Source organism: Cottoperca gobio, chromosome 6 (assembly GCF_900634415.1).
Source record: "Cottoperca gobio chromosome 6, fCotGob3.1, whole genome shotgun sequence".
Lineage (NCBI taxonomy): Eukaryota > Metazoa > Chordata > Actinopteri > Perciformes > Bovichtidae > Cottoperca > Cottoperca gobio.
This window is the reverse complement of record NC_041360.1, coordinates 6,104,944-6,116,550: the sequence shown is the minus strand read 5'-3', so window position 1 is coordinate 6,116,550 and position 11,607 is coordinate 6,104,944. Positions and strand designations below refer to the sequence as shown.

General features: G+C 40.7%; 1 long non-coding RNA gene across 1 annotated transcript in view; it reads left to right on the top strand.

The window, feature by feature from the left end:
- Positions 1 to 1,888: 1,888 nt before the first annotated feature.
- Positions 1,889 to 11,607, top strand: part of LOC115009373 (uncharacterized) — a 35,969-nt gene continuing 26,250 nt past the window's right edge. The window contains exons 1-2 of the long non-coding RNA XR_003832372.1: positions 1,889 to 2,059; positions 2,162 to 2,345. This is a non-coding gene — a long non-coding RNA (uncharacterized LOC115009373). The remainder of the gene's footprint in view (positions 2,060 to 2,161; positions 2,346 to 11,607) is intronic.

Here is an 11,607-nt window from a genome sequence, read left to right as displayed (position 1 = left end):
TGTGTACAGGATAAACAACATAGTACAAATACAATATTCAGGTGACAGAAATTCTAATGTGATCGAAAAAAAAAAAAAAAAAAGGATGAATCCAGGATAATGTCAAAAAGGCTTCCCGGTGTCACCGAAAAAAAAAATAAGAAAAAAAAAAATATATAAACGTGGCCGTCAGGCAGGACTAGGGCGGCAGGCGCAGCCACGATTCATGATCCAGACATAACCATTAATAGTAGCAACCTGGCACATGTAAGACACAGAAACTCGGGGGATAATGCCCTGGATGTTGAGTTAGTAACATGCATTTACATAAATGCATACAGATAGAGAGGGAGAGGAGGGGAGAGGGGGAGGAGGAGAGAGGAAGAGAAAGAGGAGAGGAGAGAGGTGTCCCCCTGCAGTCTAAGCCTATAGCAGCATAACTAGCGGCTGGTACAAGGCAAGCCTGAGCAGCCCTAACTATAAGCTTTATCAAAAAGGAAAGTCTTTAGCCTGCTCTTAAATGTGGAGAGTGTGTCTGCCTCCCGAACACAAACTGGAAGCTGGTTCCACTGGAGAGGGGCTTGATAGCTGAAGGCTCTGGCTCCCATTGTACTCTTAGAGACTCTAGGAACTACAAGTAACCCTGCAGTCTGGGAGCGCAATGCTCTAGTTGGTTTATAAGGTATTATGAGATCTTTAAGATATGCTGGAGCCTGACCATCTGCTTTGTAAGTCAGGAGAAGGATTTTAAATTCTACTCTGTATTTTACCGGGAGCCAGTGCAGAGCAGCTAATACAGGAGTAATATGATCCCGTTTCCTTGTTCTTGTCAATACACGTGCCGCTGCATTTTGGATCAACTGAAGAATCTTAAGCAACTTTTTGGGACAACCTGATAACAATGAGTTGCAGTAATCCAGCCTTGAAGTAACAAATGCATGGACTAGTTTTTCTGCATCATTTTGAGACAGGATGTGTCTTATTTTTGCAATGTTACGTAGATGAAAGAAGGCAGTCCTTGAGATTTGTTTTATGTGGGAGTTAAAGGACAAATCTTGATCAAAGATGACGCCAAGATTCCTTACGGTGGTGCTGGAGGCCAAGTTAATGCCACCCAGAGTTACTATGTCATTAGAAAATGTGTTTCGGAGGCATTTGGGGCCAAGTATGATAACTTCAGTTTTGTCTGTGAAATCCAAGTTTTTATATCCTTATAAAACTGAACCCTAGAGTTTCAGATATGATCTATTATAGCATTTGGGTGGGGAACCAGGTTTTTGTCAAGGACCTGGAAGAGAACCATCTTTTCATGAATCCATTATTCAGTGAGGCAAAATAAATAAAATCTAAATAAAAATCTGCTGTTTACATAAAAAAACTAATTCAGCATGAGACATGGGACAGATCATAATGTGACCAAACATACTGAACTTTTGTAAAATAGTACAATAACACAATAGTGCTCAGAATTGACATGTTGCTGCAACAAAAAAGATACTATTATTAGTATTATAATATAAATTATAAATAAAATAAGTAGTATATAATATTGGAAAACCTATGGAAATATTTGTGTATGTATGTGTGTGCATGTGTGTGTAACCTACTGAATGCATGTGTTCAGGTATGCGGGTATATAGTTTATGCATATATCCCTATGCTGTATATACACACACATTTGAGTGCTATGGCTTTTTTAATTTTATTTAGTCAAACGTTGTATATTTTTTATGAGTGGTGTTTGTTTATTCGGCAACATTTGATAAAAGATTCCTAAAAATGAAGGTAAAAGACACGGGTCGATATGGTTTTGCCTATTTTATTTCCTCAATGCCAAGATGCTATGGTTTAAAAACGCACACTATTTTAATTGTGAAAATATATAACAGGAAGTTGTAGATTTATGCTCGTTAGTGTGACAGCACTGTGGCCACCGGGTTTACGAAGACCGTCCCTCCCAGGAAGACACCAACCGACGCCGCCTCCTGCTCCTCCCGCCTCGTCGCTGAGGAGGGCCGTCCCGGAGAACAGCCTACTGTTCAGCGAGCGGGTTAGCCGGCTTTAGCCTCTTCAACATCTGGTACCCGTTGCCTTTGCGTAGCTAGGTTGAAACCGCTAGCGTCTGTTTTTATTTCGTTATCCGAGGTCCATTAAAATCCCGTTGTTCTTGCTTTGCTTCCAGAGAGAGTGGGAAAAACACGCACATTAATGTCCAGACAACGTGACTGCATGCCATGAACGACGAGAGCCACTAACGTTAGATGGCTGAAAGAAGAAGAAGCAGCAGCGAGCGAGGCTGAAAAGGACCGGTGGTTGAAACCAACGCTGATTTGGGATTTCACCCAGAAATACAACAAAACAGCAAGGTGAGCCTTTGAGAACATCATTTTTTTTATGCAGCCGAATTGTCTCCACACATGGTGATTTTGTGGGGCAAACAAACACAGCTCGGTTAAACAGTGCGCTGTGGTGTAATGATAAAGAGGCAGGCATCATTCTCCTCCTCCAGTGGCTGCTACTGTTGTCGGAGGCCATCGGCTCTTTGCACCCCCTCTGCCCGGACGGAGAGGCTTTGTAGTCGTCGACCTGCCAAACATCTTTTTCCGTCCTACCCCATGGGCTTCATTTGAGAAAGACAGAGTATGGACACTTAGACAAACTGTGGACACCTGCCTTACTGCAGTCCCACATTTAATCTTGCAGGTTCTAATATAGGATTACAGGGGTTAATACAAAGTTACAGTAAGAAATGAGACTTTAAAGTCAGATCTTATTCTGGGAGTTGGCTCCTCAGGGCAAGTGCGACCTCTGTATATTTTATAACCAAACTCTTTGCAAAGTATTTTCCTAGTACTGTAGTCCGAGTACAGAAAACATGCACGGTCCCTCCAAATGTAATCTACTTTATCGTTTTGACATTTTGGTCCCAAATGACAAATGATTAAATGCAGTGACTTGGTTAGAGCCTGACATTTAGAGTATCCCTCCCTACTTTCTTTCCTACTGTGTTTCCTCCTCTTTCTCCCTCCCCTCCTCTCACCTTTCCTCTCTTCTTTCCCCTATATCCCTTCAGTCACCTTTCCTCCCCTCTCTGTGCTTTGCAGGGTTTTTACCTCTCCTCCCCCCCTACATCTCCACCTCACTCCCACTCTCTTCTCCCTTTCTTTGTACACTTGACACCCATTTGCCCTTCTCCCCACTTCTTCCTCGCCTTTTGTCCTATCACCCTCCTCATTCATCTCTCTGTCGCTCTTTTTTCCCCTCCATCGATTTGCCCGCCGGCGTTGCTAAGAGACAACGGCAGTCTGAGTGCCATGACGGATAGAGTAGATGGAGGGGCTCGGTAAAAGAGGTGAAGATTGTAAGAAGAGATTCTCTCCTCTCAGCAAACGGACACTAGACAGGATCAGAGACTCCTTAACATTTGAATGTCGGTGCAGTTCTTAATAGATGCAGTTAAGGCCGTTTGATAAGCTTTCATCTTCCCATTTGATCTGTTGGAGTAGGCGGGAACAGTCTATACTACAGGTGGAGAGGTTATGCTGAAACAAGCTTTTGCAAATTTCATGTAGATGCCTCTGTAGCTCACAAAGAAGTTGTGTCACACGCCCCCATGCCTGCTCCTGTAGGTCAAACAATGCTGGTTGGTTGTGCAGGGAACTGAAACAAAACAGAAAACAGTGGCAACAATTACAGTTTGAGTCCCTTTTGTTTATTGTTTAATATGGGTTAGGATTAACTAACTAGCAACTATTTTCATTACGGATAGATCTGTCAATTTTGTTTTATGATGAATTGATTGTTTAGTATGTTAAAGTGAGAAAATGGTGGAAAATGACAATCACAATTTCCCAGAACCCAAGTTGACGTCCTCAAATGGCAATTTGTCTTTAAAAAAAAAAAGGAAATAAAACCATTTAAACCATTTTCAAAGTCATTGTTGACTCATCAGTTAATCGACTAATCGTTTCAGCCCTACTGCTACATGTACTCTACTATCTAAGATACTGAAGGTCAGGCCTCCCAGAGTAACCAGACACCTCATAATAAGGTTTCCTTTGCCTTTATAACAATACGACCACAAGGACTAATACATTATTTATGCAGGTGAGACACAGGACTTTATCAGCGGTCCTTCTTTGTGAACATAAATAAATCGATGTGAATAACCAGTGACAATAAACTAGAATAGAGGTGTGTCACGAAACATCAGTGGCAAAGGAGCTGGAAATAAAAATCAATTTGCATGCAATAGAAGAGAACAGTGGAATCCCTTAAAGTCCCTGGTTCAAATCAATCAATCAAATCTTAAGCATTTCTCTACATTTCATATTAATGACTAAATCAGTACAGAAAAAAAAATGAATACAGAAAACTGTTCTAATTTTGTGTCCATGCAGACTTAATTGCGCACAGTAAGAAGCTGATTGAGTAAATAGGTTTTCAGGACAATTTTCTTAAGGGAAAACATCTGTATCACTAACTGTGCTGATGACATGACTAGAGAAACATGTCACAGCATGACACTGACACGTGTGCTAAACATGTCCCTACCTTTACATGCCTGCTTTTAATAAGCCACCTTTAAATGAAATGTCAGTAAATTAGCTAACGCCCTCGTTCATCTTCCCTTCCTTCGCATCCCATGTAGACGTACAGTATTTTTAAATGAGGATGACAACGCTTCATCCTCTGAGGCTTAAATGTAAGCAGGGGCGTTCTGGCACTAGCTTAGCAATCCGTGGTGAGGACTGTCATAACCTTCAACCTGCCCTTGTGCTTTAATCATCTAACTGTTAAAAATAAACAGAAACGTTAGTAGACTGTCACCCAGGGAAGGGAAATCACAGGCAGCAGCCCTCGATATCTCAACAGTGTGTTATAGTTGTACAGACAGGCTCCCGTAAGACGCACCTCGCCCCCTCCACTGTTTCTGTGAACTGCCTGAACACAGGTCGCAGGCTCTAAGTACACCAGGCTAAATAAAACTGCCTCACCTTCTACCTTCTCCCACAAAATTCACTTTTAGGAGCCAGTTTTTAAAGGTGCGTTAGTTACTATGTTTTTGATCCTGTGGTGATGAATGCATGAGTTGCCACACACCATATCCAATGCATTGAGCACAATGCTCACATTTCCATTCTGGATGTTTCCTGGCTTTCAAAGAGACTGCAGCAACAAAGCAGGCCCGTCTTTGTAATCATGGCCAATATAACACCTAAACCCCTTCTATTCTAATGTTATGCTTGTATAGACACTGTGTATTAGGGTAGGCTAACATAACACTACAGACCCATCACATTGCTTTAAATCTACTTTCTAGATATTCATTTCGGAGTGAAACCTAAAATCTGCTCTTTTATCAGAGGGAACATTGTGCTCATGGTGGCCTTGGAGCACTGTCCACTGTCAACTCAAATGCCTCCCAAGCATACAGTAATTTACGATGCTATCTTTTGTTCTGCAGTTAAGATATACATCATCCTAAAGAATTGTATAAATCAGCAAAAATATCTGCACACAGATTCCAAAAGATAGATGCAAACAACTGATGTGCCAAGGAGACTTATTTATATGTTTTTTTCTACAGTTCTTTTCATTTTTCATACACACATGGCACAACACAAACACAACAAGCGTTTGTGCCCACACATACTGTATGTGGGACGTTACTGTTTGAGCATAGTAATGTAGAAAATACTACTATTGAAAGATATATGAATATAATAGGCTCTGTAGTTTAATGCATGGAGAAAAATGTTAACCCTATGAAGGGACTGATGAATCACACCACATGATTTATCTTCAGATCAGATTACATTTAATGCGGTTAGAACAATCTGTTATAAACTAACGTCCGGGTAGAGCATTCACAGCAATGTCTTTAATGTGTCCATGGCAATGCAATTTAAAGAGGTCTGTCTATAAATGTGTCGCACCATAAAACGCGAAGAGTGACCTTGGAGGTCTAAGAAAAGGGCCATTTGAGGAAATAATTTGGGGCAAAAAACCCACTTCATGCTATAACTTATGGATCCTTTTTACCACAACTGTGTCAAAATAATGCTCTTCAAAACTTGCAATATACTTACTACATGATACAGATATCTCAGACAACATCTATTCAATCAGAGTACTTTGAATAGACTTTAGGACCAGAATATCTGTTTATCTGCTTGAATGTGTGACGTCCACATACTAGCTTTCTCTGAGTTTTCAGGCGTATCTGACTTCATCAGCGACTGAAATTGAAAGTATGAATATCAGCCTCAACATGAGCTGAGGTTTTTAGCCATGCTAGTGTTGTGCCTCTCAGTCTGTTTGTCGGTCGGTATAGACCAGGGGTCGGGAACCTATGGCTCTTTCGATGATGCGATATGGCTCGCAGACAATTTTGAGCTGACATTTTTAACATGATTAACAAGAAATAAATAATTATATTGTGTCATTTTAAAGTAAAACATTTAGCAGTGGATTTGTTTTTAGTTCTCTCCTCTCCTTTCCTCCGCTCTGTCTCTGGCTGTAGGTGAAGGTGTGTTCACACCTGTGTGTGTAGGGGGCGGAGCCCCACCCTTCGCAAAACCGAGCAAAGGAGAAACTGCACAAAGCAAGCAGTACACCGGGGGTGTCAAACTCAATCACAGAGAGGGCCAACATTAAAAACTGGGACTACGTCGAGGGCCAAACACGGTCCACATTTATTGAACAGGGTACACATATTGGATAAAATACAAAAAGATATGGAACATATTAAAGTAAACTGCAAACGGATTGCTGAGCAGTTCAATTTAAATTTCTGAGCTGCAAAGTCGCACAAACAGGCCAGCTCACATCGTCCCAGAGATCTGTGGTGTGTTTCCCTTTGCTTTCCTAAAACGTTTAGTTTATTTAATAAAAGAGCACCTGTTCAATGAAACACTGATGCCGCTGTTGCATTCAAATGTATTAAATATATGGCTCTCAAGGAAATGCATAAAAAAATATTTGGCTTTTATGGCTCTCCCAGCCAAAAAGGTTCCCGACCCCTGGTATAGACTATTGGTTCAGACTGAAATATATGTAATATGGATTACATTTGGTACAGAAAACCTTGGTGCCCAGAGGATGAAATGTAAGAGATTTGTTAATCACGTCTTTTTTTATTGAGCACCATCATCAGGTCAAAATTAGTTGTCCGATCCTTTGGTATATTACCAAATACCTGCAAAACTAATGACGTGCCCATCTAACACTAACACTCGTGTGATTTTGTCATCATGAAAAAAGCATGTTTTGGTCTGAGTCGACCAAGATTTCTTTAATCCATTAGTAATTTAAGAGGAGGCAGCCCGAGAAAATATTGTAGCTTTGCATTACCATTGTGAGCATGCCTATATGCAAACAATCTAACACAAATACTTTTTCACGGATTGAAAATCAAATAACCCCTGCAAATCTGTAATACGAACTCAGAGGGGCAAAACTCCGGCCTAGTATCTAACACAGAACATAAGACGTCAGCTGGCAGACTAAGCATGGGGCCAAGAGGTCGCTAATAGGATTCTTACCTTTTAAACCGTGTGTACACACACACATGCAAACACACACACACATACGCACACACACACACACACACACACACACACACACACACACACACACACACACACACACACACACACTCATTAAACTCCTGCTACATTCTGAGAATACTGAGAACGGATTTCAAATGTAAATCCCTTGTGCTGAATGTCATGAGTCGTCTCAGCAGTCAGTACACAGTAAACTACCTGATTAATGTGTTCACTACAAAAACAACATCTTACTGGAGTGTTTTCAACTCAAAGCGTAGCTGCTGCTGTTGAGTGCTGTATATGTTAATATATATATATATATATATATATATATATATATATATATATATATATATATATATATATATATATATATATATATATATATATATATATATATATATATATATATATATACAGTATATCTCAAAAGTGAGTACACCCTTTAGATTTTTGCAAATATTCTGTTATATCCTTTCAGGGGATAACATTATCCTACTGAAACTTTGATATAACTTAAAGTAGTCAGTGTGCTGCTTGAATAACAGTATAGATTTATTGTCCTTTGAAAATTACTCAGTACACAGCTGTTAATGTCTAAACAGCTGGCAACAAAAGTGAGTACACCCCATAGTGAACATGTCTAAATTGTGCCCAAAGTGTCAATATTTTGTGTGACCACCATTGTTATCTAGCACTGCTTTAACCCTCCTGGGCATGGAATTCACCAGAGCTGCACAGGTTGCTTCTGGAATCTTCTTCCACTCCTCCACGACGACATCACGGAGCGCACGGATGTTGGACACCTTGCACTCCTCCACCTTCCTCTTGAGGATGCCCCACATGTGCTCAATTGGGTTTAGGTCTGGAGACATACTTGGCCAGTCCATCACCTTAACCTTCAGCTTCTTCAGCAAGGCCGTTGTCATCTTGGAGGTGTGTTTAGGGTCATTATCATGTTGGAAAACTGCCCTAAGGCCCAGTTTCCGAAGAGAGGGGATCATGCTCTGCTGCAGGATGTCACAGTATATATTGGAATTCATGTGTCCCTCAATGAAATGCAGCTCCCCAGTGCCGGCAGCACTCATGCAGCCCCAGACCATGATGCTGCCACCACCATGCTTGACTGTAGGCAAAACACATTTGTCTTGGTACTCCTCACCAGGGTGCCGCCACACACGCCGGACACCATCTGACCCAAACAGGTTTATTTTGGTCTCATCAGACCACAGGACATGGTTCCAGTAACTCATGTTCTTGGATTCATTGTCTTCAGCAAACTGTTTGCGGGCTTTCTTATGCATCGGTTTCAGAAGGGGCTTCTGTCTGGGGCGACGGCCATACAAACCGATTTGATGCAGTGTGCGGCGTATGGTCTGGGCACTGACAGGCTGACATCCCACTTCTGCAACCTCTGCAGCAATGCTGGAAGCACTCGCACGTCTATTTTTGGAAACCAACCTCTGGATATGACGCTGAGCACGTGGACTCAACTTCTTTGGTCGACCCTGGCGAGGCCTGTTCCGAGTGGAACCTGTCCTGGAAAACCGCTGTATGATCTTAGCCACTGTGCTGCAACTCATTTTCATGGTGTTGGCAATCTTCTTATAGCCAAGGCCATCTTTGTGAAGCGCAATAATCCTTTTTTTCAGCCGCTCAGAGAGTTCCTTGCCATGAGGTGCCATGTTGTCCAGCATTCAGAGAGAATTGTGCCCAAAACACCAAATTTAACAGCCCTGCTTATCATTTACACCTGAATCCTTGTAACACTAACGAGTCACATGACACCAGGGCGGGAAAACAACATCATTGGGCACAATTAGGATATGTTCACTATGGGGTGTACTCACTTTTGTTGCCAGCTGTTTAGACATTAACAGCTGTGTACTGAGTAATTTTCAAAGGACAATAAATCTATACTGTTATTCAAGCAGCACACTGACTACTTTAAGTTATATCAAAGTTTCAGTAGGATAATGTTATCCCCTGAAAGGATATAACAGAATATTTGCAAAAATCTAAAGGGTGTACTCACTTTTGAGATATACTGTGTATATATATATATATATATATATATATATGTATATGTATATGTATGTTATATATATAATTCAAATATTTTTTGTGCTAACTTTAATGTGATGGCTTAGTTGCAGATAGAATGGTGGGGCATGTTTAGGCTGTTAGAAAATACAGACTGACCAGTTGCTTAAAATGTACCAGCGTTCAGTAGGAGGCTGCTGTTAATTTATACTGATTCGGTGTGTGTGTGTACCCTCACCAACAAGGCATCCTAGAATAAAAAGCAGTTACCAGTCCAAATGCAAAAATGCGAGATGAAAAACTTTGGCTGCAATAAAATGCTTTGCACAACAATTTATATTCAACGTTAGGAGTTTAAAACTCTGAAACAGATCGTAGACTTCTAAACATCTACATGAAAGCTTTCTCGGTGTGTGTGTGTGTGTGTGTGTGTGTGTGTGTGTGTGTGTGTGTGTGTGTGTGTGTGTGTGTGTGTGTGTGTGTGTGTGTGTGTGTGTGTGTGTGTGTGTGTGTGTGTGTGTGTGTGTGTGTGTGTGTGTGTGTGTGTGTGTGTGCAAATTTGGCTGTGTGCAAATTTGGCTGTGACAGCAATTTGAGTGCTTAATGAGCTGAAGGAATTGTGTGATGTGCATCCAGTTTAAACACTGCTTTGAGGTAAAAGGCTTCCAGTTAAGTTTATGGGCTATCAGAAAGACTTGTGATACCAAAAGGCACCAGGCTGATTTCACAATGTGTGGGTATTATGTGAAACCCCTCCAGCTTGTGGAACCACATGCAGTTGCATTGGGGAAAAAGCCTTTTTCTTTCTTTTTTTTTTAAACATGCACACACGAACACGCACATGGGCAAACACACACATAATCCTATCATTTTAAACTACTTACAGTGAATGTGTTTAATTATCTCTCTTACACACATACAAGTACACACTCTATCCTATCACTGTAAACTACTTAACTTTCTCACACACATTTAACTCCTTTAGCCACACAGGTATTTGAATCACAGCTAAAAACCACTCGGCATGAAACCAAAGAAAGCCTCGTACTTTGCAGTGCACTGAACTGTTACTTGTATGATTTACTGGAAATCAATTAAATGTGACTTTTATTCGTGTTAATCTTCATTTGTCTGCCACACAATTGCCGGTTATCTGTTATTGTTGTTTATCTCTAATCATTTTTCCAATATAAATCACATAACTATACAAACCATCAGATGAGATAACACCGTCAATGTCAGTCCTTTCATTTCCACTCTGTTTGTCTAGTTACTAATCAATGGCTTCTGTTACCACTGATAAAAGCACAAACAATCATTGATGGATGTCAGGGAAACCTTGTAGCACTTTGGGCTCATGGAGCGGAAAGAGGAAAACACCATTTAAATCAAATCAATGTCGAAATTGTTCTGAAGAGGCAAATCAACTGAATGACTAAACTCTTAATTCAAACAAACTCATCGAGTCATACAAATGCCCTCTTCAACAGCTCTTGAAGGGAATTATCTAGCAAATAAAACTCAAAATATATTTCACGACAACAGTGTCTACATTTCCAGTATTGCCTTTATTACCTTAAAGATAAACACGCTTATTCCCTTCTAGGCGAGAGTTAAATGAGAAGATCGACCCCACTCATAAATGTCTGTTTAATATTAAGCTGAAGCTGATAAGCTTACCTTTTGCATAAAGCTGGGGGGAATACGTCCACCCTGGCTCTCTCTAAAGCTCCCTAATTTATATGCTACATCCTGTTTGTTTTATATAGATTTTGAAGACCGTGGTCTGAGGAGCGGATGTTGTGCGGAAAAAAACAGTTGATTGTGTGTTCAAAATAATGGTTTTGTGGTTATGTTGATTTAAAAATCTAGTCAGAAAAGAAAGTCAACTTTATTATTAGCAGAGAACGTCGCAACGTTTGATTGTCTCCTTCTGTCCTTCTTATTACGGCCCGCTAACACCATAAAAAGGCACAGCAAGATCCATCTGCTCGTCTTCGCCAATACTCACAGGGCAAGTTGGTCAACTACA